At 40.5% G+C, this 27040-nt stretch overlaps 3 non-coding genes across 3 annotated transcripts; all 3 read left to right on the forward strand.

Annotated features, from left to right (window-relative positions):
• Window positions 1-6503: 6503 nt before the first annotated feature.
• Window positions 6504-6577, forward strand: trnat-cgu (transfer RNA threonine (anticodon CGU)). The gene has a single exon. It is a non-coding gene; the product is annotated as a tRNA-Thr (tRNA).
• A 973-nt stretch (window positions 6578-7550) lies between these two features.
• Window positions 7551-7624, forward strand: trnat-cgu (transfer RNA threonine (anticodon CGU)). Its single transcript has one exon. It is a non-coding gene; the product is annotated as a tRNA-Thr (tRNA).
• Window positions 7625-10750: 3126 nt separating this feature from the next.
• trnap-agg (transfer RNA proline (anticodon AGG)) lies at window positions 10751-10824 on the forward strand. The gene has a single exon. It is a non-coding gene; the product is annotated as a tRNA-Pro (tRNA).
• The last annotated feature ends 16216 nt before the right edge of the window (window positions 10825-27040 follow it).

The following is a 27040-nucleotide window of genomic DNA, read 5'->3' on the forward strand; positions in this document are numbered from 1 at the left end:
TATGTTTTGTGACGTGATTTTGCAAGACAGAGATATGGGTTAAATGAATGAGACATGTTTGATATAAATACGTGTGGCGGTGTTCTTACCTGGAACATACTAGGCATCTACAGGCGCTGTGGCTTAGTTGGTTAAAGTGCCTGTCTAGTAAACAGGAGATCCTGAGTTCAAATCTCAGCAGAGCCTTTTCAAACATTGGTGGAGAGTGTTCTGCTTTTCTCAACCAATGAGTCTTGAGAATTTGGAGTGATGAGAGGAGAAAAGACGTGAGGAGGATGCAATTGAGATATTCCATTTTCACGGAAAAAGGGAACTTTTTCAAAGAATTACAACGTACCAACTGTCTCAAGTTCAGCTGGTTCTTCAGTTGATTCATTTCGAGTGCTAAATGAAGAGTTCAGCCAGCTTGTACAGGTCTCTGTCAGAACATGAGTAGGCTTTACAAGCAATCTTTGGTAGCTCGCTGTGATCGTATAGTGTTTAGTACTCTGCGTTGTGGCCGCAGGAACCCCGGTCTGAATCCGGGTCACGGCAAAGAATTGCCATTTCAAAAGGGTTGTATTTTGAATGAGTTGAAACCTCCTGTGTGAGCTAAGAAACTCAATAACTCTTCCATTTGACAAAGTCTCCATCTCATGGTAGGTTAATTACTTACATTAACTGATTCATCTGCTTTTTCTTAGGTTTTTACCATTTTTAATCTCGAGATCCAACTGAGAAATGTAGTTTCCCCGAAACGACCAAAATGATGAAGAAATCGTGTATGATTCTGAATGTTTACCCATATCTCGCGATATTCCCACTTTGGGTCCCAAACCATAGTTTAAGAATCCATGTCAGAGTATCTTGAGTTTATTCAGTTCGAGACCCAAATGAAAAATGTACTGTCCTCGGATGACCGAAATTAAGAAGAAATAGCTTGTGACTCAAAATGTTTACTGATATCGCGCTGCCCACCTCTCACATACTCAGGCCCACTTTGGGTCCCAAAACATAGCTTAAGAAACCCTGTTGCTAGACAATTGAAGGAGTCCATATCGATTCCAATATTAGTAAATAACATCTGTTTTGTGACGTGATTTTGCAAGACAGAGATATGGGTTAAATGAATGAGACATGTTTGATATAAATACGTGTGGCGGTGTTCTTACTTGGAACATACTTGGCATCTACAGGCGCTGTGGCTTAGTTGGTTAAAGCGCCTGTCTAGTAAACAGGAGATCCTGAGTTCGAATCTCAGCAGAGCCTTTTCAAACATTGGTGGAGAGTGTTCTGCTTTTCTCAACCAATGAGTCTTGAGAATTTGGAGTGATGAGAGGAGAAAAGACGTGAGGAGGATGCAATTGAGATATTCCAATTTCACGGAAAAAGGGAACTTTTTCAAAGAATTACAACGTACCAACTGTCTCAAGTTCAGCTGGTTCTTCAGTTGATTCATTTCGAGTGCTAAATGAAGAGTTCAGCCAGCTTGTACAGGTCTCTGTCAGAACATGAGTAGGCTTTACAAGCAATCTTTGGTAGCTCGCTGTGATCGTATAGTGTTTAGTACTCTGCGTTGTGGCCGCAGGAACCCCGGTCTGAATCCGGGTCACGGCAAAGAATTGCCATTTCAAAAGGGTTGTATTTTGAATGAGTTGAAACCTCCTGTGTGAGCTAAGAAACTCAATAACTCTTCCATTTGACAAAGTCCCCATCTCATGGTAGGTTAATTACTTACATTAACTGATTCATCTGCTTTTTCTTAGGTTTTTACCATTTTTAATCTCGAGATCCAACTGAGAAATGTAGTTTCCCCGAAACGACCAAAATGATGAAGAAATCGTGTATGATTCTGAATGTTTACTCATATCTCGCGATATTCCCACTTTGGGTCCCAAACCATAGTTTAAGAATCCATGTCAGAGTATCTTGAGTTTATTCAGTTCGAGACCCAAATGAAAAATGTACTGTCCTCGGATGACCGAAATTAAGAAGAAATAGCTTGTGACTCAAAATGTTTACTGATATCGCGCTGCCCACGTCTCACATACTCAGGCCCACTTTGGGTCCCAAAACATAGCTTAAGAAACCCTGTTGCTAGACAATTGAAGGAGTCCATATCGATTCCAATATTAGTAAATAACATATGTTTTGTGACGTGATTTTGCAAGACAGAGATATGGGTTAAATGAATGAGACATGTTTGATATAAATACGTGTAGCGGTGTTCTTACCTGGAACATACTTGCCATCTACAGGCGCTGTGGCTTAGTTGGTTAAAGCGCCTGTCTAGTAAACAGGAGATCCTGAGTTCGAATCTCAGCAGAGCCTTTTCAAACATTGGTGGAGAGTGTTCTGCTTTTCTCAACCAATGAGTCTTGAGAATTTGGAGTGATGAGAGGAGAAAAGACATGAGGAGGATGCAATTGAGATATTCCAATTTCACGGAAAAAGGGAGCTTTTTCAAAGAATTACAACGTACCAACTATCTCAAGTTCAGCTGGTTCTTCAGTTGATTCATTTCGAGTGCTAAATGAAGAGTTCAGCCAGCTTGTACAGGTCTCTGTCAGAGCATGAGTAGGCTTTACAAGCAATCTTTGGTAGCTCGCTGTGATCGTATAGTGTTTAGTACTCTGCGTTGTGGCCGCAGGAACCCCGGTCTGAATCCGGGTCACGGCAAAGAATTGCCATTTCAAAAGGGTTGTATTTTGAATGAGTTGAAACCTCCTGTGTGAGCTAAGAAACTCAATAACTCTTCCATTTGACAAAGTCTCCATCTCATGGTAGGTTAATTACTTACATTAACTGATTCATCTGCTTTTTCTTAGGTTTTTACCATTTTTAATCTCGAGATCCAACTGAGAAATGTAGTTTCCCCGAAACGACCAAAATGATGAAGAAATCGTGTATGATTCTGAATGTTTACTCATATCTCGCGATATTCCCACTTTGGGTCCCAAACCATAGTTTAAGAATCCATGTCAGAGTATCTTGAGTTTATTCAGTTCGAGACCCAAATGAAAAATGTACTGTCCTCGGATGACCGAAATTAAGAAGAAATAGCTTGTGACTCAAAATGTTTACTGATATCGCGCTGCCCACCTCTCACATACTCAGGCCCACTTTGGGTCCCAAAACATAGCTTAAGAAACCCTGTTGCTAGACAATTGAAGGAGTCCATATCGATTCCAATATTAGTAAATAACATATGTTTTGTGACGTGATTTTGCAAGACAGAGATATGGGTTAAATTAATGAGACATGTTTGATATAAATACGTGTGGCGGTGTTCTTACCTGGAACATACTTGGCATCTACAGGCGCTGTGGCTTAGTTGGTTAAAGCGCCTGTCTAGTAAACAGGAGATCCTGAGTTCGAATCTCAGCAGAACCTTTTCAAACATGTCATTGGTGGAAAGGTCAGAGTGGAGAGTGTTCTGCTTTTCTCAACCAATGAGTCTTGAGAATTTGGAGTGATGAGAGGAGAAAAGATGTGAGGAGGATGCAATTGAGATATTCCAATTTCATGGAAAAAGGGAACTTTTTCAAAGAATTACAACGTACCAACTGTCTCAAGTTCAGCTGGTTCTTCAGTTGATTCATTTCGAGTGCTAAATGAAGAGTTCAGCCAGCTTGTACAGGTCTCTGTCAGAACATGAGTAGGCTTTTACAAGCAATCTTTGGTAGCTCGCTGTGATCGTATAGTGTTTAGTACTCTGCGTTGTGGCCGCAGGAACCCCGGTCTGAATCCGGGTCACGGCAAAGAATTGCCATTTCAAAAGGGTTGTATTTTGAATGAGTTGAAACCTCCTGTGTGAGCTAAGAAACTCAATAACTCTTCAATTTGACAAAGTCTCCATCTCATGGTAGGTTAATTACTTACATTAACTGATTCATCTGCTTTTTCTTAGGTTTTTACCATTTTTAATCTCGAGATCCAACTGAGAAATGTAGTTTCCCCGAAACGACCAAAATGATGAAGAAATCGTGTATGATTCTGAATGTTTACTCATATCTCGCGATATTCCCACTTTGGGTCCCAAACCATAGTTTAAGAATCCATGTCAGAGTATCTTGAGTTTATTCAGTTCGAGACCCAAATGAAAAATGTACTGTCCTCGGATGACCGAAATTAAGAAGAAATAGCTTGTGACTCAAAATGTTTACTGATATCGCGCTGCCCACCTCTCACATACTCAGGCCCACTTTGGGTCCCAAAACATAGCTTAAGAAACCCTGTTGCTAGACAATTGAAGGAGTCCATATCGATTCCAATATTAGTAAATAACATCTGTTTTGTGACGTGATTTTGCAAGACAGAGATATGGGTTAAATGAATGAGACATGTTTGATATAAATACGTGTGGCGGTGTTCTTACCTGGAACATACTTGGCATCTACAGGCGCTGTGGCTTAGTTGGTTAAAGCGCCTGTCTAGTAAACAGGAGATCCTGAGTTCGAATCTCAGCAGAGCCTTTTCAAACATTGGTGGAGAGTGTTCTGCTTTTCTCAACCAATGAGTCTTGAGAATTTGGAGTGATGAGAGGAGAAAAGATGTGAGGAGGATGCGATTGAGATATTCCAATTTCATGGAAAAAGGGAACTTTTTCAAAGAATTACAACGTACCAACTATCTCAAGTTCAGCTGGTTCTTCAGTTGATTCATTTCGAGTGCTAAATGAAGAGTTCAGCCAGCTTGTACAGGTCTCTGTCAGAGCATGAGTAGGCTTACAAGCAATCTTTGGTAGCTCGCTGTGATCGTATAGTGTTTAGTACTCTGTGTTGTGGCCGCAGGAACCCCGGTCTGAATCCGGGTCACGGCAAAGAATTGCCATTTCAAAAGGGTTGTATTTTGAATGAGTTGAAACCTCCTGTGTGAGCTAAGAAACTCAATAACTCTTCCATTTGACAAAGTCCCCATCTCATGGTAGGTTAATTACTTACATTAACTGATTCATCTGCTTTTTCTTAGGTTTTTACCATTTTTAATCTCGAGATCCAACTGAGAAATGTAGTTTCCCCGAAACGACCAAAATGATAAAGAAATCGTGTATGATTCTGAATGTTTACTCATATCTCGCGATATTCCCACTTTGGGTCCAAGATCATAGTTTAAGAATCCATGTCAGAGTATCTTGAGTTTATTCAGTTCGAGACCCAAATGAAAAATGTACTGTCCTCGGATGACCGAAATTAAGAAGAAATAGCTTGTGACTCAAAATGTTTACTGATATCGCGCTGCCCACCTCTCACATACTCAGGCCCACTTTGGGTCCCAAAACATAGTTTAAGAAACCCTGTTGCTAGACAATTGAAGGAGTCCCTATCGATTCCAATATTAGTAAATAACATCTGTTTTGTGACGTGATTTTGCAAGACAGAGATATGGGTTAAATGAATGAGACATGTTTGATATAAATACGTGTGGCGGTGTTCTTACCTGGAACATACTTGGCATCTACATGTGCTGTGGCTTAGTTGGTTAAAGTGCCTGTCTAGTAAACAGGAGATCCTGAGTTCGAATCTCAGCAGAGCATTTTCAAACATTGGTGGAGAGTGTTCTGCATTTCTCAACCAATGAGTCTTGAGAATTTGGAGTGATGAGAGGAGAAAAGACGTGAGGAGGATGCAATTGAGATATTCCAATTTCATGGAAAAAGGGAACTTTTTCAAAGAATTACAACGTACCAACTATCTCAAGTTCAGCTGGTTCTTCAGTTGATTCATTTCGAGTGCTAAATGAATAGTTCAGCCAGCTTGTACAGGTCTCTGTCAGAGCATGAGTAGGCTTTACAAGCAATCTTTGGTAGCTCGCTGTGATCGTATAGTGTTTAGTACTCTGCGTTGTGGCCGCAGGAACCCCGGTCTGAATCCGGGTCACGGCAAAGAATTGCCATTTCAAAAGGGTTGTATTTTGAATGAGTTGAAACCTCCTGTGTGAGCTAAGAAACTCAATAACTCTTCCATTTGACAAAGTCCCCATCTCATGGTAGGTTAATTACTTACATTAACTGATTCATCTGCTTTTTCTTAGGTTTTTACCATTTTTAATCTCGAGATCCAACTGAGAAATGTAGTTTCCCCGAAACGACCAAAATGATGAAGAAATCGTGTATGATTCTGAATGTTTACTCATATCTCGCGATATTCCCACTTTGGGTCCCAAACCATAGTTTAAGAATCCATGTCAGAGTATCTTCAGTTTATTCAGTTCGAGACCCAAATGAAAAATGTACTGTCCTCGGATGACCGAAATTAAGAAGAAATCGCTTGTGACTCAAAATGTTTACTGATATCGCGCTGCCCACCTCTCACATACTCAGGCCCACTTTGGGTCCCAAAACATAGCTTAAGAAACCCTGTTGCTAGACAATTGAAGGAGTCCATATCGATTCCAATATTAGTAAATAACATCTGTTTTGTGACGTGATTTTGCAAGACAGAGATATGGGTTAAATGAATGAGACATGTTTGATATAAATACGTGTGGCGGTGTTCTTACCTGGAACATACTTGGCATCTACAGGCGCTCTGGCTTAGTTGGTTAAAGCGCCTGTCTCGTAAACAGGAGATCCTGAGTTCAAATCTCAGCAGAGCCTTTTCAAACATTGGTGGAGAGTGTTCTGCTTTTCTCAACCAATGAGTCTTGAGAATTTGGAGTGATGTGAGGAGGATGCAATTGAGATATTCCAATTTCACGGAAAAAGGGAACTTTTTCAAAGAATTACAACGTACCAACTATCTCATGTTCAGCTGGTTCTTCAGTTGATTCATTTCGAGTGCTAAATGAAGAGTTCAGCCAGCTTGTACAGGTCTCTGTCAGAGCATGAGTAGGCTTTACAAGCAATCTTTGGTAGCTCGCTGTGATCGTATAGTGTTTAGTACTCTGCGTTGTGGCCGCAGGAACCCCGGTCTGAATCCGGGTCACGGCAAAGAATTGCCATTTCAAAAGGGTTGTATTTTGAATGAGTTGAAACCTCCTGTGTGAGCTAAGAAACTCAATAACTCTTCCATTTGACAAAGTCCCCATCTCATGGTAGGTTAATTACTTACATTAACTGATTCATCTGCTTTTTCTTAGGTTTTTACCATTTTTAATCTCGAGATCCAACTGAGAGATGTAGTTTCCCCGAAACGACCAAAATGATGAAGAAATCGTGTATGATTCTGAATGTTTACTCATATCTCGCGATATTCCCACTTTGGGTCCCAAACCATAGTTTAAGAATCCATGTCAGAGTATCTTGAGTTTATTCAGTTCGAGACCCAAATGAAAAATGTACTGTCCTCGGATGACCGAAATTAAGAAGAAATCGCTTGTGACTCAAAATGTTTACTGATATCGCGCTGCCCACCTCTCACATACTCAGGCCCACTTTGGGTCCCAAAACATAGCTTAAGAAACCCTGTTGCTAGACAATTGAAGGAGTCCATATCGATTCCAATATTAGTAAATAACATCTGTTTTGTGACGTGATTTTGCAAGACAGAGATATGGGTTAAATGAATGAGACATGTTTGATATAAATACGTGTGGCGGTGTTCTTACCTGGAACATACTTAGCATCTACAGGCGCTCTGGCTTAGTTGGTTAAAGCGCCTGTCTCGTAAACAGGAGATCCTGAGTTCGAATCTCAGCAGAGCCTTTTCAAACATGTCATTGAACACATTGGTGGAGAGTGTTCTGCTTTCTCAACCAATGAGTCTTGAGAATTTGGAGTGATGAGAGGAGAAAATATGTGAGGAGGATGCAATTGAGATATTTCACGGAAAAGGGAACTTTTTCAAAGAATTACAAGGTACCAAATGTCTCAACTTCAACTGGTTCTTCAGTTGATTCATTTCGAGAGCTAAATGAAGAGTTCAGCCAGCTTGTACAGGTCTCTGTCAGAGTATGAGTAGGCTTTACAAGCAATCTTTGGTAGCTCGCTGTGATCGTATAGTGTTTAGTACTCTGCGTTGTGGCCGCAGGAACCCCGGTCTGAATCCGGGTCACGGCAAAGAATTGCCATTTCAAAAGGGTTGTATTTTGAATGAGTTGAAACCTCCTGTGTGAGCTAAGAAACTCAATAACTCTTCCATTTGACAAAGTCCCCATCTCATGGTAGGTTAATTACTTACATTAACTGATTCATCTGCTTTTTCTTAGGTTTTTACAACTTTTAATCTCGAGATCCAACTGAGAAATGTAGTTTCCCCGAAACGACCAAAATGATGAAGAAATCGTGTATGATTCTGAATGTTTACTCATATCTCGCGATATTCCCACTTTGGGTCCCAAACCATAGTTTAAGAATCCATGTCAGAGTATCTTGAGTTTATTCAGTTCGAGACCCAAATGAAAAATGTACTGTCCTCGGATGACCGAAATTAAGAAGAAATAGCTTGTGACTCAAAATGCTTACTGATATCGCGCTGCCCACCTCTCACATACTCAGGCCCACTTTGGGTCCCAAAACATAGTTTAAGAAACCCTGTTGCTAGACAATTGAAGGAGTCCATATCGATTCCAATATTAGTAAATAACATCTGTTTTGTGACGTGATTTTGCAAGACAGAGATATGGGTTAAATGAATGAGACATGTTTGATATAAATACATGTGACGCTGTTCTTACCTGGAACATACTTGGCATCTACAGGCGCTGTGGCTTAGTTGGTTAAAGCGCCTGTCTAGTAAACAGGAGATCCTGAGTTCGAATCTCAGCAGAGCCTTTTCAAACATGTCATTGAACACATTGGTGGAGAGTGTTCTGCTTTCTCAACCAATGAGTGATGAGAGGAGAAAAGACGTGAGGAGGATGCAATTGAGATATTCCAATTTCATGGAAAAGGGAACTTTTTCAAAGAATTACAAGGTACCAAATGTCTCAACTTCAACTGGTTCTTCAGTTTATTCATTTCGAGAGCTAAATGAAGAGTTCAGCCAGCTTGTACAGGTCTCTGTCAGAGTATGAGTAGGCTTTACAAGCAATCTTTGGTAGCTCGCTGTGATCGTATAGTGTTTAGTACTCTGCGTTGTGGCCGCAGGAACCCCGGTCTGAATCCGGGTCACGGCAAAGAATTGCCATTTCAAAAGGGTTGTATTTTGAATGAGTTGAAACCTCCTGTGTGAGCTAAGAAACTCAATAACTCTTCCATTTGACAAAGTCCCCATCTCATGGTAGGTTAATTACTTACATTAACTGATTCATCTGCTTTTTCTTAGGTTTTTACAACTTTTAATCTCGAGATCCAACTGAGAAATGTAGTTTCCCCGAAACGACCAAAATGATGAAGAAATCGTGTATGATTCTGAATGTTTACTCATATCTCGCGATATTCCCACTTTGGGTCCCAAACCATAGTTTAAGAATCCATGTCAGAGTATCTTGAGGTTATTCAGTTCGAGACCCAAATGAAAAATGTACTGTCCTCGGATGACCGAAATTAAGAAGAAATAGCTTGTGACTCAAAATGCTTACTGATATCGCGCTGCCCACCTCTCACATACTCAGGCCCACTTTGGGTCCCAAAACATAGCTTAAGAAACCCTGTTGCTAGACAATTGAAGGAGTCCATATCGATTCCAATATTAGTATATAAAATCTGTTTTGTGACGTGATTTTGCAAGACAGAGATATGGGTTAAATTAATGAGACATGTTTGATATAAATACATGTGGCGGTGTTCTTACCTGGAACATACTTGGCATCTACAGGCGCTGTGGCTTAGTTGGTTAAAGCGCCTGTCTAGTAAACAGGAGATCCTGAGTGCGAATCTCAGCAGAGCCTTTTCAAACATGTCATTGAACACATTGGTGGAGAGTGTTCTGCTTTCTCAACCAATGAGTCTTGAGAATTTGGAGTGATGAGAGGAGAAAATATGTGAGGAGGATGCAATTGAGATATTCCAATTTCACGGAAAAGGGGACTTTTTCAAAGAATTACAAGGTACCAAATGTCTCAACTTCAACTGGTTCTTCAGTTGATTCATTTCGAGAGCTAAATGAAGAGTTCAGCCAGCTTGTACAGGTCTCTGTCAGAGCATGAGTAGGCTTTACAAGCAATCTTTGGTAGCTCGCTGTGATCGTATAGTGTTTAGTACTCTGCGTTGTGGCCGCAGGAACCCCGGTCTGAATCCGGGTCACGGCAAAGAATTGCCATTTCAAAAGGGTTGTATTTTGAATGAGTTGAAACCTCCTGTGTGAGCTAAGAAACTCAATAACTCTTCCATTTGACAAAGTCCCCATCTCATGGTAGGTTAATTACTTACATTAACTGATTCATCTGCTTTTTCTTAGGTTTTTACAACTTTTAATCTCGAGATCCAACTGAGAAATGTAGTTTCCCCGAAACGACCAAAATGATGAAGAAATCGTGTATGATTCTGAATGTTTACTCATATCTCGCGATATTCCCACTTTGGGTCCCAAACCATAGTTTAAGAATCCATGTCAGAGTATCTTGAGGTTATTCAGTTCGAGACCCAAATGAAAAATGTACTGTCCTCGGATGACCGAAATTAAGAAGAAATAGCTTGTGACTCAAAATGCTTACTGATATCGCGCTGCCCACCTCTCACATACTCAGGCCCACTTTGGGTCCCAAAACATAGCTTAAGAAACCCTGTTGCTAGACAATTGAAGGAGTCCATATCGATTGCAATATTAGTATATAAAATCTGTTTTGTGACGTGATTTTGCAAGACAGAGATATGGGTTAAATTAATGAGACATGTTTGATATAAATACATGTGGCGGTGTTCTTACCTGGAACATACTTGGCATCTACAGGCGCTGTGGCTTAGTTGGTTAAAGCGCCTGTCTAGGAAACAGGAGATCCTGAGTTCGAATCTCAGCAGAGCCTTTTCAAACATGTCATTGAACACATTGGTGGAGAGTGTTCTGCTTTCTCAACCAATGAGTCTTGAGAATTTGGAGAGAGGAGAAAATATGTGAGGACGATGCAATTGAGATATTCCAATTTCACAGAAAAGGGGACTTTTTCAAAGAATTACAAGGTACCAAATGTCTCAACTTCAACTGGTTCTTCAGTTGATTCATTTCGAGAGCTTGTACAGGTCTCTGTCAGAGCATGAGTAGGCTTTACAAGCAATCTTTGGTAGCTCGCTGTGATCGTATAGTGTTTAGTACTCTGCGTTGTGGCCGCAGGAACCACGGTCTGAATCCGGGTCACGGCAAAGAATTGCCATTTCAAAAGGGTTGTATTTTGAATGAGTTGAAACCTCCTGTGTGAGCTAAGAAACTCAATAACTCTTCCATTTGACAAAGTCCCCATCTCATGGTAGGTTAATTACTTACATTAACTGATTCATCTGCTTTTTCTTAGGTTTTTACAACTTTTAATCTCGAGATCCAACTGAGAAATGTAGTTTCCCCGAAACGACCAAAATGATGAAGAAATCGTGTATGATTCTGAATGTTTACTCATATCTCGCGATATTCCCACTTTGGGTCCCAAACCATAGTTTAAGAATCCATGTCAGAGTATCTTGAGGTTATTCAGTTCGAGACCCAAATGAAAAATGTACTGTCCTCGGATGACCGAAATTAAGAAGAAATAGCTTGTGACTCAAAATGCTTACTGATATCGCGCTGCCCACCTCTCACATACTCAGGCCCACTTTGGGTCCCAAAACATAGCTTAAGAAACCCTGTTGCTAGACAATTGAAGGAGTCCATATCGATTCCAATATTAGTATATAAAATCTGTTTTGTGACGTGATTTTGCAAGACAGAGATATGGGTTAAATGAATGAGACATGTTTGATATAAATACATGTGGCGGTGTTCTTACCTGGAACATACATGGCATCTACAGGCGCTGTGGCTTAGTTGGTTAAAGCGCCTGTCTAGTAAACAGGAGATCCTGAGTTCGAATCTCAGCAGAGCCTTTTCAAACATGTCATTGAACACATTGGTGGAGAGTGTTCTGCTTTCTCAACCAATGAGTCTTGAGAATTTGGAGTGATGAGAGGAGAAAATATGTGAGAAGGATGCAATTGAGATATTCCAATTTCACGGAAAAGGGGACTTTTTCAAAGAATTACAAGGTACCAAATGTCTCAACTTCAACTGGTTCTTCAGTTGATTCATTTCGAGAGCTAAATGAAGAGTTCAGCCAGCTTGTACAGGTCTCTGTCAGAGCATGAGTAGGCTTTACAAGCAATCTTTGGTAGCTCGCTGTGATCGTATAGTGTTTAGTACTCTGCGTTGTGGCCGCAGGAACCCCGGTCTGAATCCGGGTCACGGCAAAGAATTGCCATTTCAAAAGGGTTGTATTTTGAATGAGTTGAAACCTCCTGTGTGAGCTAAGAAACTCAATAACTCTTCCATTTGACAAAGTCCCCATCTCATGGTAGGTTAATTACTTACATTAACTGATTCATCTGCTTTTTCTTAGGTTTTTACAACTTTTAATCTCGAGATCCAACTGAGAAATGTAGTTTCCCCGAAACGACCAAAATGATGAAGAAATCGTGTATGATTCTGAATGTTTACTCATATCTCGCGATATTCCCACTTTGGGTCCCAAACCATAGTTTAAGAATCCATGTCAGAGTATCTTGAGGTTATTCAGTTCGAGACCCAAATGAAAAATGTACTGTCCTCGGATGACCGAAATTAAGAAGAAATAGCTTGTGACTCAAAATGCTTACTGATATCGCGCTGCCCACCTCTCACATACTCAGGCCCACTTTGGGTCCCAAAACATAGCTTAAGAAACCCTGTTGCTAGACAATTGAAGGAGTCCATATCGATTGCAATATTAGTATATACAATCTGTTTTGTGACGTGATTTTGCAAGACAGAGATATGGGTTAAATTAATGAGACATGTTTGATATAAATACATGTGGCGGTGTTCTTACCTGGAACATACTTGGCATCTACAGGCGCTGTGGCTTAGTTGGTTAAAGCGCCTGTCTAGTAAACAGGAGATCCTGAGTTCGAATCTCAGCAGAGCCTTTTCAAACATGTCATTGAACACATTGGTGGAGAGTGTTCTGCTTTCTCAACCAGTGAGTCTGGAGAATTTGGAGAGAGGAGAAAATATGTGAGGAGGATGCAATTGAGATATTCCAATTTCACAGAAAAGGGGACTTTTTCAAAGAATTACAAGGTACCAAATGTCTCAACTTCAACTGGTTCTTCAGTTGATTCATTTCGAGAGCTTGTACAGGTCTCTGTCAGAGCATGAGTAGGCTTTACAAGCAATCTTTGGTAGCTCGCTGTGATCGTATAGTGTTTAGTACTCTGCGTTGTGGCCGCAGGAACCCCGGTCTGAATCCGGGTCACGGCAAAGAATTGCCATTTCAAAAGGGTTGTATTTTGAATGAGTTGAAACCTCCTGTGTGAGCTAAGAAACTCAATAACTCTTCCATTTGACAAAGTCCCCATCTCATGGTAGGTTAATTACTTACATTAACTGATTCATCTGCTTTTTCTTAGATTTTTACAACTTTTAATCTCGAGATCCAACTGAGAAATGTAGTTTCCCCGAAACGACCAAAATGATGAAGAAATCGTGTATGATTCTGAATGTTTACTCATATCTCGCGATATTCCCACTTTGGGTCCCAAACCATAGTTTAAGAATCCATGTCAGAGTATCTTGAGGTTATTCAGTTCGAGACCCAAATGAAAAATGTACTGTCCTCGGATGACCGAAATTAAGAAGAAATAGCTTGTGACTCAAAATGCTTACTGATATCGCGCTGCCCACCTCTCACATACTCAGGCCCACTTTGGGTCCCAAAACATAGCTTAAGAAACCCTGTTGCTAGACAATTGAAGGAGTCCATATCGATTCCAATATTAGTATATAAAATCTGTTTTGTGACGTGATTTTGCAAGACAGAGATATGGGTTAAATGAATGAGACATGTTTGATATAAATACATGTGGCGGTGTTCTTACCTGGAACATACATGGCATCTACAGGCGCTGTGGCTTAGTTGGTTAAAGCGCCTGTCTAGTAAACAGGAGATCCTGAGTTCGAATCTCAGCAGAGCCTTTTCAAACATGTCATTGAACACATTGGTGGAGAGTGTTCTGCTTTCTCAACCAATGAGTCTTGAGAATTTGGAGTGATGAGAGGAGAAAATATGTGAGGAGGATGCAATTGAGATATTCCAATTTATCGGAAAAAGGGAACTTTTTCAAAGAATTACAACGTACCAACTGTCTCAACTTCAACTGGTTCTTCAGTTGAATCATTTCGAGCGCTAAATGAAGATTTCAGCCAGCTTGTACAGGTCTCTGTCAGAGCATGAGTAGGCTTTACAAGCAATCTTTGGTAGCTCGCTGTGATCGTATAGTGTTTAGTACTCTGCGTTGTGGCCGCAGGAACCCCGGTCTGAATCCGGGTCACGACAAAGAATTGCCATTTCAAAAGGGTTGCATTTTGAATGAGTTGAAACCTCTTGTGTGAGCTAAGAAACTCAATAACTCTTCCATTTGACAAAGTCCCCATCTCATGCTAGGTTAATTACTTACATTAACTGATTAATCTGCTTTTTCTTAGGTTTTTACCATTTTTAATCTCGAGATCCAACTGAGAAATGTAGTTTCCCCGAAACGACCAAGATGATGAAGAAATCGCGTATGATTCTGAATGTTTACTCATATCTCGCGATATTCCCACTTTGGGTCCCAAACCATAGTTTAAGAATCCATGTCAGAGTATCTTGAGTTTATTCAGTTCGAGACCCAAATTAAAAATGTACTGTCCTCGGATGACCGAAATTAAGAAGAAATAGCTTGTGACTCAAAATGCTTACTGATATCGCGCTGCCCACCTCTCACATACTCAGGCCCACTTTGGGTCCCAAAACATAGCTTAAGAAACCCTGTTGCTAGACAATTGAAGGAGTCCATATCGATTGCAATATTAGTATATAAAATCTGTTTTGTGACGTGATTTTGCAAGACAGAGATATGGGTTAAATGAATGAGACATGTTTGATATAAATACATGTGGCGGTGTTCTTACCTGGAACATACTTGGCATCTACAGGCGCTGTGGCTTAGTTGGTTAAAGCGCCTGTCTAGTAAACAGGAGATCCTGAGTTCGAATCTCAGCAGAGCCTTTTCAAACATGTCATTGAACACATTGGTGGAGAGTGTTCTGCTTTCTCAACCAATGAGTCTTGAGAATTTGGAGAGAGGAGAAAATATGTGAGGAGGATGCAATTGAGATATTCCAATTTCACGGAAAAGGGGACTTTTTCAAAGAATTACAAGGTACCAAATGTCTCAACTTCAACTGGTTCTTCATTTGATTCATTTCGAGAGCTAAATGAAGAGTTCAGCCAGCTTGTACAGGTCTCTGTCAGAGCATGAGTAGGCTTTACAAGCAATCTTTGGTAGCTCGCTGTGATCGTATAGTGTTTAGTACTCTGCGTTGTGGCCGCAGGAACCCCGGTCTGAATCCGGGTCACGGCAAAGAATTGCCATTTCAAAAGGGTTGTATTTTGAATGAGTTGAAACCTCCTGTGTGAGCTAAGAAACTCAATAACTCTTCCATTTGACAAAGTCCCCATCTCATGGTAGGTTAATTACTTACATTAACTGATTCATCTGCTTTTTCTTAGGTTTTTACAACTTTTAATCTCGAGATCCAACTGAGAAATGTAGTTTCCCCGAAACGACCAAAATGATGAAGAAATCGTGTATGATTCTGAATGTTTACTCATATCTCGCGATATTCCCACTTTGGGTCCCAAACCATAGTTTAAGAATCCATGTCAGAGTATCTTGAGGTTATTCAGTTCGAGACCCAAATGAAAAATGTACTGTCCTCGGATGACCGAAATTAAGAAGAAATAGCTTGTGACTCAAAATGCTTACTGATATCGCGCTGCACACCTCTCACATACTCAGGCCCACTTTGGGTCCCAAAACATAGCTTAAGAAACCCTGTTGCTAGACAATTGAAGGAGTCCATATCGATTCCAATATTAGTATATAAAATCTGTTTTGTGACGTGATTTTGCAAGACAGAGATATGGGTTAAATGAATGAGACATGTTTGATATAAATACATGTGGCGGTGTTCTTACCTGGAACATACTTGGTATCTACAGGCGCTGTGGCTTAGTTGGTTAAAGCGCCTGTCTAGTAAACAGGAGATCCTGAGTTCGAATCTCAGCAGAGCCTTTTCAAACATGTCATTGAACACATTGGTGTTCTGCTTTCTCAACCAATGAGTCTTGAGAATTTGGAGAGAGGAGAAAATATGTGAGGAGGATGCAATTGAGATATTCCAATTTCACGGAAAAGGGGACTTTTTCAAAGAATTACAAGGTACCAAATGTCTCAACTTCAACTGGTTCTTCAGTTGATTCATTTCGAGAGCTAAATGAAGAGTTCAGCCAGCTTGTACAGGTCTCTGTCAGAGCATGAGTAGGCTTTACAAGCAATCTTTGGTAGCTCGCTGTGATCGTATAGTGTTTAGTACTCTGTGTTGTGGCCGCAGGAACCCCGGTCTGAATCCGGGTCACGGCAAAGAATTGCCATTTCAAAAGGGTTGTATTTTGAATGAGTTGAAACCTCCTGTGTGAGCTAAGAAACTCAATAACTCTTCCATTTGACAAAGTCCCCATCTCATGGTAGGTTAATTACTTACATTAACTGATTCATCTGCTTTTTCTTAGGTTTTTACAACTTTTAATCTCGAGATCCAACTGAGAAATGTAGTTTCCCCGAAACGACCAAAATGATGAAGAAATCGTGTATGATTCTGAATGTTTACTCATATCTCGCGATATTCCCACTTTGGGTCCCAAACCATAGTTTAAGAATCCATGTCAGAGTATCTTGAGGTTATTCAGTTCGAGACCCAAATGAAAAATGTACTGTCCGCGGATGACCGAAATTAAGAAGAAATAGCTTGTGACTCAAAATGCTTACTGATATCGCGCTGCCCACCTCTCACATACTCAGGCCCACTTTGGGTCCCAAAACATAGCTTAAGAAACCCTGTTGCTAGACAATTGAAGGAGTCCATATCGATTCCAATATTAGTATATAAAATCTGTTTTGTGACGTGATTTTGCAAGACAGAGATATGGGTTAAATGAATGAGACATGTTTGATATAAATACATGTGGCGGTGTTCTTACCTGGAACATACTTGGCATCTACAGGCGCTGTGGCTTAGTTGGTTAAAGCGCCTGTCTAGTAAACAGGACATCCTGAGTTCGAACCTCAGCAGAGCCTTTTCAAACATGTCATTGAACACATTGGTGGAGAGTGTTTTGCTTTTCTCAACCAATGAGTCTTGAGAATTTGGAGTGATGAGAGGATAAAAGATGTGAGGAGGATGCAATTGAGATATTCCAATTTCACGGAAAAAGGGAAGTTTTTCAAAGAATTACAACGTACCACTGTATCAAGTTCAGTTGGTTCTTCAGTTGATTCATTTCGAGCGCTAAATGAAGAGTTCAGCCAGCTTGTACAGGTCTCTGTCAGAACATGAGTAGGCTTTACAAGCAATCTTTGGTAGCTCGCTGTGATCGTATAGTGTTTAGTACTCTGCATTGTGGCCGCAGGAACCCCGGTCTGAATCCGGGTCACGACAAAGAATTGCAAATTTCAAAAGGTTTGTATTTTGAATGAGTTGAAACCTCCTGTGTGAGCTAAGAAACTCAATAACTCTTCCATTTGACAAAGTCCCCATCTCATGCTAGGTTAATTACTTACATTAACTGATTCATCTGCTTTTTCTTAGGTTTTTACCATTTTTAATCTCGAGATCCAACTGAGAAATGTAGTTTCCCCGAAACGACCAAAATGATGAAGAAATCGTGTATGATTCTGAATGTTTACTCATATCTCGCGATATTCCCACTTTGGGTCCCAAACCATAGTTTAAGAATCCATGTCAGAGTATCTTGAGTTTATTCAGTTCGAGACCCAAATGAAAAATGTACTGTCCTCGGATGACCGAAATTAAGAAGAAATAGCTTGTGACTCAAAATGTTTACTGATATCGCGCTGCCCACCTCTCACATACTCAGGCCCACTTTGGGTCCCAAAACATAGTTTAAGAAACCCTGTTGCTAGACAATTGAAGGAGTCCATATCGATTCCAATATTAGTAAATAACATCTGTTTTGTGACGTGATTTTGCAAGACAGAGATATGGGTTAAATTAATGAGACATGTTTGATATAAATACATGTGGCGGTGTTCTTACCTGGAACATACTTGGCATCTACAGGCGCTGTGGCTTAGTTGGTTAAAGCGCCTGTCTAGTAAATAGGAGATCCTGAGTTCGAATCTCAGCAGAGCCTTTTCAAACATGTCATTGGTGGAAAGGTCAGAGTGGAGAGTGTTCTGCTTTTCTCAACCAATGAGTCTTGAGAATTTGGAGTGATGAGAGGAGAAAAGATGTGAGGAGGATGCAATTGAGATATTCCAATTTCACGGAAAAAGGGAACTTTTTCAAAGAATTACAACGTACCAACTTTCTCAAGTTCAGCTGGTACTTCAGTTGATTCATTTCGAGTGCTAAATGAAGAGTTCAGCCAGCTTGTACAGGTCTCTGTCAGAGCATGAGTAGGCTTTACAAGCAATCTTTGGTAGCTCGCTGTGATCGTATAGTTGTGGCCGCAGGAACCCCGGTCTGAATCCGGGTCACGGCAAAGAATTGCCATTTCAAAAGGGTTGTATTTTGAATGAGTTGAAACCTCCTGTGTGAGCTAAGAAACTCAATAACTCTTCCATTTGACAAAGTCCCCATCTCATGGTAGGTTAATTACTTACATTAACTGATTCATCTGCTTTTTCTTAGGTTTTTACAACTTTTAATCTCGAGATCCAACTGAGAAATGTAGTTTCCCCGAAACTACCAAAATGATGAAGAAATCGTGTATGATTCTGAATGTTTACTCATATCTCGCGATATTCCCACTTTGGGTCCCAAACCATAGTTTAAGAATCCATGTCAGAGTATCTTGAGGTTATTCAGTTCGAGACGCAAATGAAAAATGTACTGTCCTCGGATGACCGAAATTAAGAAGAAATAGCTTGTGACTCAAAATGCTTACTGATATCGCGCTGCCCACCTCTCACATACTCAGGCCCACTTTGGGTCCCAAAACATAGCTTAAGAAACCCTGTTGCTAGACAATTGAAGGAGTCCATATCGATTCCAATATTAGTAAATAACATCTGTTTTGTGACGTGATTTTGCAAGACAGAGATATGGGTTAAATGAATGAGACATGTTTGATATAAATACGTGTGGCGGTGTTCTTACCTGCAGCATAATTTGCAGCTGCAGGCGCTGTGGCTTAGTTGGTTAAAGCGGAAAAAGGGAACTTTTTCAAAGAATTACAACGTACCAACTGTCTCAAGTTCAGCTGGTACTTCAGTTGATTCATTTCGAGTGCTAAATGAAGAGTTCAGCCAGCTTGTACAGGTCTCTGTCAGAGCATGAGTAGGCTTTACAAGCAATCTTTGGTAGCTCGCTGTGATCGTATAGTTGTGGCCGCAGGAACCCCGGTCTGAATCCGGGTCACGGCAAAGAATTGCCATTTCAAAAGGGTTGTATTTTGAATGAGTTGAAACCTCCTGTGTGAGCTAAGAAACTCAATAACTCTTCCATTTGACAAAGTCCCCATCTCATGGTAGGTTAATTACTTACATTAACTGATTCATCTGCTTTTTCTTAGGTTTTTACAACTTTTAATCTCGAGATCCAACTGAGAAATGTAGTTTCCCCGAAACGACCAAAATGATGAAGAAATCGTGTATGATTCTGAATGTTTACTCATATCTCGCGATATTCCCACTTTGGGTCCCAAACCATAGTTTAAGAATCCATGTCAGAGTATCTTGAGGTTATTCAGTTCGAGACCCAAATGAAAAATGTACTGTCCTCGGATGACCGAAATTAAGAAGAAATAGCTTGTGACTCAAAATGCTTACTGATATCGCGCTGCCCACCTCTCACATACTCAGGCCCACTTTGGGTCCCAAAACATAGCTTAAGAAACCCTGTTGCTAGACAATTGAAGGAGTCCATATCGATTCCAATATTAGTAAATAACATCTGTTTTGTGACGTGATTTTGCAAGACAGAGATATGGGTTAAATGAATGAGACATGTTTGATATAAATACGTGTGGCGGTGTTCTTACCTGCAGCATAATTTGCAGCTGCAGGCGCTGTGGCTTAGTTGGTTAAAGCGCCTGTCTAGTAAACAGGAGATCCTGAGTTCGAATCTCAGCAGAGCCTTTTCAAACATGTCATTGAACACATTGGTGGAGAGTGTTCTGCTTTTCTCAACCAATGAGTCTTGAGAATTTGGAGAGAGGAGAAAATATGTGAGGAGGATGCAATTGAGATATTCCAATTTCACGGAAAAAGGGAAGTTTTTCAAAGAATTGCAACGTACCACTGTATCAAGTTCAGCTGGTTCTTCAGTTGATTCATTTCGAGCGCTAAATGAAGAGTTCAGCCAGCTTGTACAGGTCTCTGTCAGAACATGAGTAGGCTTTACAAGCAATCTTTGGTAGCTCGCTGTGATCGTATAGTGTTTAGTACTCTGCATTGTGGCCGCAGGAACCCCGGTCTGAATCCGGGTCACGACAAAGAATTGCAAATTTCAAAAGGTTTGTATTTTGAATGAGTTGAAACCTCCTGTGTGAGCTAAGAAACTCAATAACTCTTCCATTTGACAAAGTCCCCATCTCATGCTAGGTTAATTACTTACATTAACTGATTCATCTGCTTTTTCTTAGGTTTTTACCATTTTTAATCTCGAGATCCAACTGAGAAATGTAGTTTCCCCGAAACGACCAAAATGATGAAGAAATCGTGTATGATTCTGAATGTTTACTCATATCTCGCGATATTCCCACTTTGGGTCCCAAACCATAGTTTAAGAATCCATGTCAGAGTATCTTGAGTTTATTCAGTTCGAGACCCAAATGAAAAATGTACTGTCCTCGGATGACCGAAATTAAGAAGAAATAGCTTGTGACTCAAAATGTTTACTGACATCGCGCTGCCCACCTCTCACATACTCAGGCCCACTTTGGGTCCCAAAACATAGTTTAAGAAACCCTGTTGCTAGACAATTGAAGGAGTCCATATCGATTCCAATATTAGTAAATAACATCTGTTTTGTGACGTGATTTTGCAAGACAGAGATATGGGTTAAATTAATGAGACATGTTTGATATAAATACATGTGGCGGTGTTCTTACCTGGAACATACTTGGCATCTACAGGCGCTGTGGCTTAGTTGGTTAAAGCGCCTGTCTAGTAAATAGGAGATCCTGAGTTCGAATCTCAGCAGAGCCTTTTCAAACATGTCATTGGTGGAAAGGTCAGAGTGGAGAGTGTTCTGCTTTTCTCAACCAATGAGTCTTGAGAATTTGGAGTGATGAGAGGAGAAAAGATGTGAGGAGGATGCAATTGAGATATTCCAATTTCACGGAAAAAGGGAACTTTTTCAAAGAATTACAACGTACCAACTTTCTCAAGTTCAGCTGGTACTTCAGTTGATTCATTTCGAGTGCTAAATGAAGAGTTCAGCCAGCTTGTACAGGTCTCTGTCAGAGCATGAGTAGGCTTTACAAGCAATCTTTGGTAGCTCGCTGTGATCGTATAGTTGTGGCCGCAGGAACCCCGGTCTGAATCCGGGTCACGGCAAAGAATTGCCATTTCAAAAGGGTTGTATTTTGAATGAGTTGAAACCTCCTGTGTGAGCTAAGAAACTCAATAACTCTTCCATTTGACAAAGTCCCCATCTCATGGTAGGTTAATTACTTACATTAACTGATTCATCTGCTTTTTCTTAGGTTTTTACAACTTTTAATCTCGAGATCCAACTGAGAAATGTAGTTTCCCCGAAACTACCAAAATGATGAAGAAATCGTGAATGATTCTGAATGTTTACTCATATCTCGCGATATTCCCACTTTGGGTCCCAAACCATAGTTTAAGAATCCATGTCAGAGTATCTTGAGGTTATTCAGTTCGAGACGCAAATGAAAAATGTACTGTCCTCGGATGACCGAAATTAAGAAGAAATAGCTTGTGACTCAAAATGCTTACTGATATCGCGCTGCCCACCTCTCACATACTCAGGCCCACTTTGGGTCCCAAAACATAGCTTAAGAAACCCTGTTGCTAGACAATTGAAGGAGTCCATATCGATTCCAATATTAGTAAATAACATCTGTTTTGTGACGTGATTTTGCAAGACAGAGATATGGGTTAAATGAATGAGACATGTTTGATATAAATACGTGTGGCGGTGTTCTTACCTGCAGCATAATTTGCAGCTGCAGGCGCTGTGGCTTAGTTGGTTAAAGCGGAAAAAGGGAACTTTTTCAAAGAATTACAACGTACCAACTGTCTCAAGTTCAGCTGGTACTTCAGTTGATTCATTTCGAGTGCTAAATGAAGAGTTCAGCCAGCTTGTACAGGTCTCTGTCAGAGCATGAGTAGGCTTTACAAGCAATCTTTGGTAGCTCGCTGTGATCGTATAGTTGTGGCCGCAGGAACCCCGGTCTGAATCCGGGTCACGGCAAAGAATTGCCATTTCAAAAGGGTTGTATTTTGAATGAGTTGAAACCTCCTGTGTGAGCTAAGAAACTCAATAACTCTTCCATTTGACAAAGTCCCCATCTCATGGTAGGTTAATTACTTACATTAACTGATTCATCTGCTTTTTCTTAGGTTTTTACAACTTTTAATCTCGAGATCCAACTGAGAAATGTAGTTTCCCCGAAACGACCAAAATGATGAAGAAATCGTGTATGATTCTGAATGTTTACTCATATCTCGCGATATTCCCACTTTGGGTCCCAAACCATAGTTTAAGAATCCATGTCAGAGTATCTTGAGGTTATTCAGTTCGAGACCCAAATGAAAAATGTACTGTCCTCGGATGACCGAAATTAAGAAGAAATAGCTTGTGACTCAAAATGCTTACTGATATCGCGCTGCCCACCTCTCACATACTCAGGCCCACTTTGGGTCCCAAAACATAGCTTAAGAAACCCTGTTGCTAGACAATTGAAGGAGTCCATATCGATTCCAATATTAGTAAATAACATCTGTTTTGTGACGTGATTTTGCAAGACAGAGATATGGGTTAAATGAATGAGACATGTTTGATATAAATACGTGTGGCGGTGTTCTTACCTGCAGCATAATTTGCAGCTGCAGGCGCTGTGGCTTAGTTGGTTAAAGCGGAAAAAGGGAACTTTTTCAAAGAATTACAACGTACCAACTGTCTCAAGTTCAGCTGGTACTTCAGTTGATTCATTTCGAGTGCTAAATGAAGAGTTCAGCCAGCTTGTACAGGTCTCTGTCAGAGCATGAGTAGGCTTTACAAGCAATCTTTGGTAGCTCGCTGTGATCGTATAGTTGTGGCCGCAGGAACCCCGGTCTGAATCCGGGTCACGGCAAAGAATTGCCATTTCAAAAGGGTTGTATTTTGAATGAGTTGAAACCTCCTGTGTGAGCTAAGAAACTCAATAACTCTTCCATTTGACAAAGTCCCCATCTCATGGTAGGTTAATTACTTACATTAACTGATTCATCTGCTTTTTCTTAGGTTTTTACAACTTTTAATCTCGAGATCCAACTGAGAAATGTAGTTTCCCCGAAACGACCAAAATGATGAAGAAATCGTGTATGATTCTGAATGTTTACTCATATCTCGCGATATTCCCACTTTGGGTCCCAAACCATAGTTTAAGAATCCATGTCAGAGTATCTTGAGGTTATTCAGTTCGAGACCCAAATGAAAAATGTACTGTCCTCGGATGACCGAAATTAAGAAGAAATAGCTTGTGACTCAAAATGCTTACTGATATCGCGCTGCCCACCTCTCACATACTCAGGCCCACTTTGGGTCCCAAAACATAGCTTAAGAAACCCTGTTGCTAGACAATTGAAGGAGTCCATATCGATTCCAATATTAGTAAATAACATCTGTTTTGTGACGTGATTTTGCAAGACAGAGATATGGGTTAAATGAATGAGACATGTTTGATATAAATACGTGTGGCGGTGTTCTTACCTGCAGCATGATTTGCAGCTGCAGGCGCTGTGGCTTAGTTGCTTAAAGCGCCTGTCTAGTAAACAGGAGATCCTGAGTTCGAATCTCAGCAGAGCCTTTTCAAACATGTCATTGAACACATTGGTGGAGAGTGTTCTGCTTTTCTCAACCAATGAGTCTTGAGAATTTGGAGAGAGGAGAAAATATGTGAGGAGGATGCAATTGAGATATTCCAATTAATCGGAAAAAGGGAACTTTTTCAAAGAATTACAACGTACCAACTGTCTCAACTTCAACTGGTTCTTCAGTTGAATCATTTTGAGCGCTAAATGAAGATTTCAGCCAGCTTGTACAGGTCTCTGTCAGAGCATGAGTAGGCTTTACAAGCAATCTTTGGTAGCTCGCTGTGATCGTATAGTGTTTAGTACTCTGCGTTGTGGCCACAGGAACCCCGGTCTGAATCCGGGTCACGACAAAGAATTGCCATTTCAAAAGGGTTGTATTTTGAATGAGTTGAAACCTCTTGTGTGAGCTAAGAAACTCAATAACTCTTCCATTTGACAAAGTCCCCATCTCATGCTAGGTTAATTACTTACATTAACTGATTCATCTGCTTTTTCTTAGGTTTTTACCATTTTTAATCTCGAGATCCAACTGAGAAATGTAGTTTCCCCGAAACGACCAAGATGATGAAGAAATCGTGTATGATTCTGAATGTTTACTCATATCTCGCGATATTCCCACTTTGGGTCCCAAACCATAGTTTAAGAATCCATGTCAGAGTATCTTGAGTTTATTCAGTTCGAGACCCAAATGAAAAATGTACTGTCCTCGGATGACCGAAATTAAGAAGAGATAGCTTGTGACTCAAAATGTTTACTGATATCGCGCTGCCCACCTCTCACATACTCAGGCCCACTTTGGGTCCCAAAACATAGCTTAAGAAACCCTGTTGCTAGACAATTGAAGGAGTCCATATCGATTCCAATATTAGTAAATAACATCTGTTTTGTGACGTGATTTTGCAAGACAGAGATATGGGTTAAATGAATGAGACATGTTTGATATAAATACGTGTGGCGGTGTTCTTACCTGCAACATACTTGCAGTATGCAGGCGCTGTGGCTTAGTTGGTTAAAGCGCCTGTCTAGTAAACAGGACATCCTGAGTTCGAATCTCAGCAGAGCCTTTTCAAACATGTCGTTGAACACATTGGTGGAGAGTGTTCTGCTTTTCTCAACCAATGAGTCTTGAGAATTTGGAGTGATGAGAGGAGAAAAGATGTGAGGAGGATGCAATGGAGATATTCCAATTTCACGGAAAAAGGGAAGTTTTTCAAAGAATTGCAACGTACCAACTGTCTCAAGTTCAGCTGGTTCTTCAGTTGATTCATTTCGAGCGCTAAATGATGAGTTCAGCCAGCTTGTACAGGTCTCTGTCAGAACATGAGTAGGCTTTACAAGCAATCTTTGGTAGCTCGCTGTGATAGTATAGTGTTTAGTACTCTGCGTTGTGGCCGCAGGAACCCCGGTCTGAATCCGGGTCACGGCAAAGAATTGCCATTTCAAAAGGGTTGTATTTTGAATGAGTTGAAACCTCCTGTGTGAGCTAAGAAACTCAATAACTCTTCCATTTGACAAAGTCCCCATCTCATGGTAGGTTAATTACTTACATTAACTGATTCATCTGCTTTTTCTTAGGTTTTTACAACTTTTAATCTCGAGATCCAACTGAGAAATGTAGTTTCCCCGAAACGACCAAAATGATGAAGAAATCGTGTATGATTCTGAATGTTTACTCATATCTCGCGATATTCCCACTTTGGGTCCCAAACCATAGTTTAAGAATCCATGTCAGAGTATCTTGAGGTTATTCAGTTCGAGACCCAAATGAAAAATGTACTGTCCTCGGATGACCGAAATTAAGAAGAAATAGCTTGTGACTCAAAATGCTTACTGATATCGCGCTGCCCACCTCTCACATACTCAGGCCCACTTTGGGTCCCAAAACATAGCTTAAGAAACCCTGTTGCTAGACAATTGAAGGAGTCCATATCGATTCCAATATTAGTAAATAACATCTGTTTTGTGACGTGATTTTGCAAGACAGAGATATGGGTTAAATGAATGAGACATGTTTGATATAAATACGTGTGGCGGTGTTCTTACCTGCAGCATAATTTGCAGCTGCAGGCGCTGTGGCTTAGTTGGTTAAAGCGGAAAAAGGGAACTTTTTCAAAGAATTACAACGTACCAACTGTCTCAAGTTCAGCTGGTACTTCAGTTGATTCATTTCGAGTGCTAAATGAAGAGTTCAGCCAGCTTGTACAGGTCTCTGTCAGAGCATGAGTAGGCTTTACAAGCAATCTTTGGTAGCTCGCTGTGATCGTATAGTTGTGGCCGCAGGAACCCCGGTCTGAATCCGGGTCACGGCAAAGAATTGCCATTTCAAAAGGGTTGTATTTTGAATGAGTTGAAACCTCCTGTGTGAGCTAAGAAACTCAATAACTCTTCCATTTGACAAAGTCCCCATCTCATGGTAGGTTAATTACTTACATTAACTGATTCATCTGCTTTTTCTTAGGTTTTTACAACTTTTAATCTCGAGATCCAACTGAGAAATGTAGTTTCCCCGAAACGACCAAAATGATGAAGAAATCGTGTATGATTCTGAATGTTTACTCATATCTCGCGATATTCCCACTTTGGGTCCCAAACCATAGTTTAAGAATCCATGTCAGAGTATCTTGAGGTTATTCAGTTCGAGACCCAAATGAAAAATGTACTGTCCTCGGATGACCGAAATTAAGAAGAAATAGCTTGTGACTCAAAATGCTTACTGATATCGCGCTGCCCACCTCTCACATACTCAGGCCCACTTTGGGTCCCAAAACATAGCTTAAGAAACCCTGTTGCTAGACAATTGAAGGAGTCCATATCGATTCCAATATTAGTAAATAACATCTGTTTTGTGACGTGATTTTGCAAGACAGAGATATGGGTTAAATGAATGAGACATGTTTGATATAAATA

The sequence above is a fragment of the Oncorhynchus mykiss genome, chromosome 16, assembly GCF_057628025.1.
Source record: "Oncorhynchus mykiss isolate SJ-2025 chromosome 16, ASM5762802v1, whole genome shotgun sequence".
In the NCBI taxonomy this organism is placed as follows: Eukaryota; Metazoa; Chordata; class Actinopteri; order Salmoniformes; family Salmonidae; genus Oncorhynchus; species Oncorhynchus mykiss.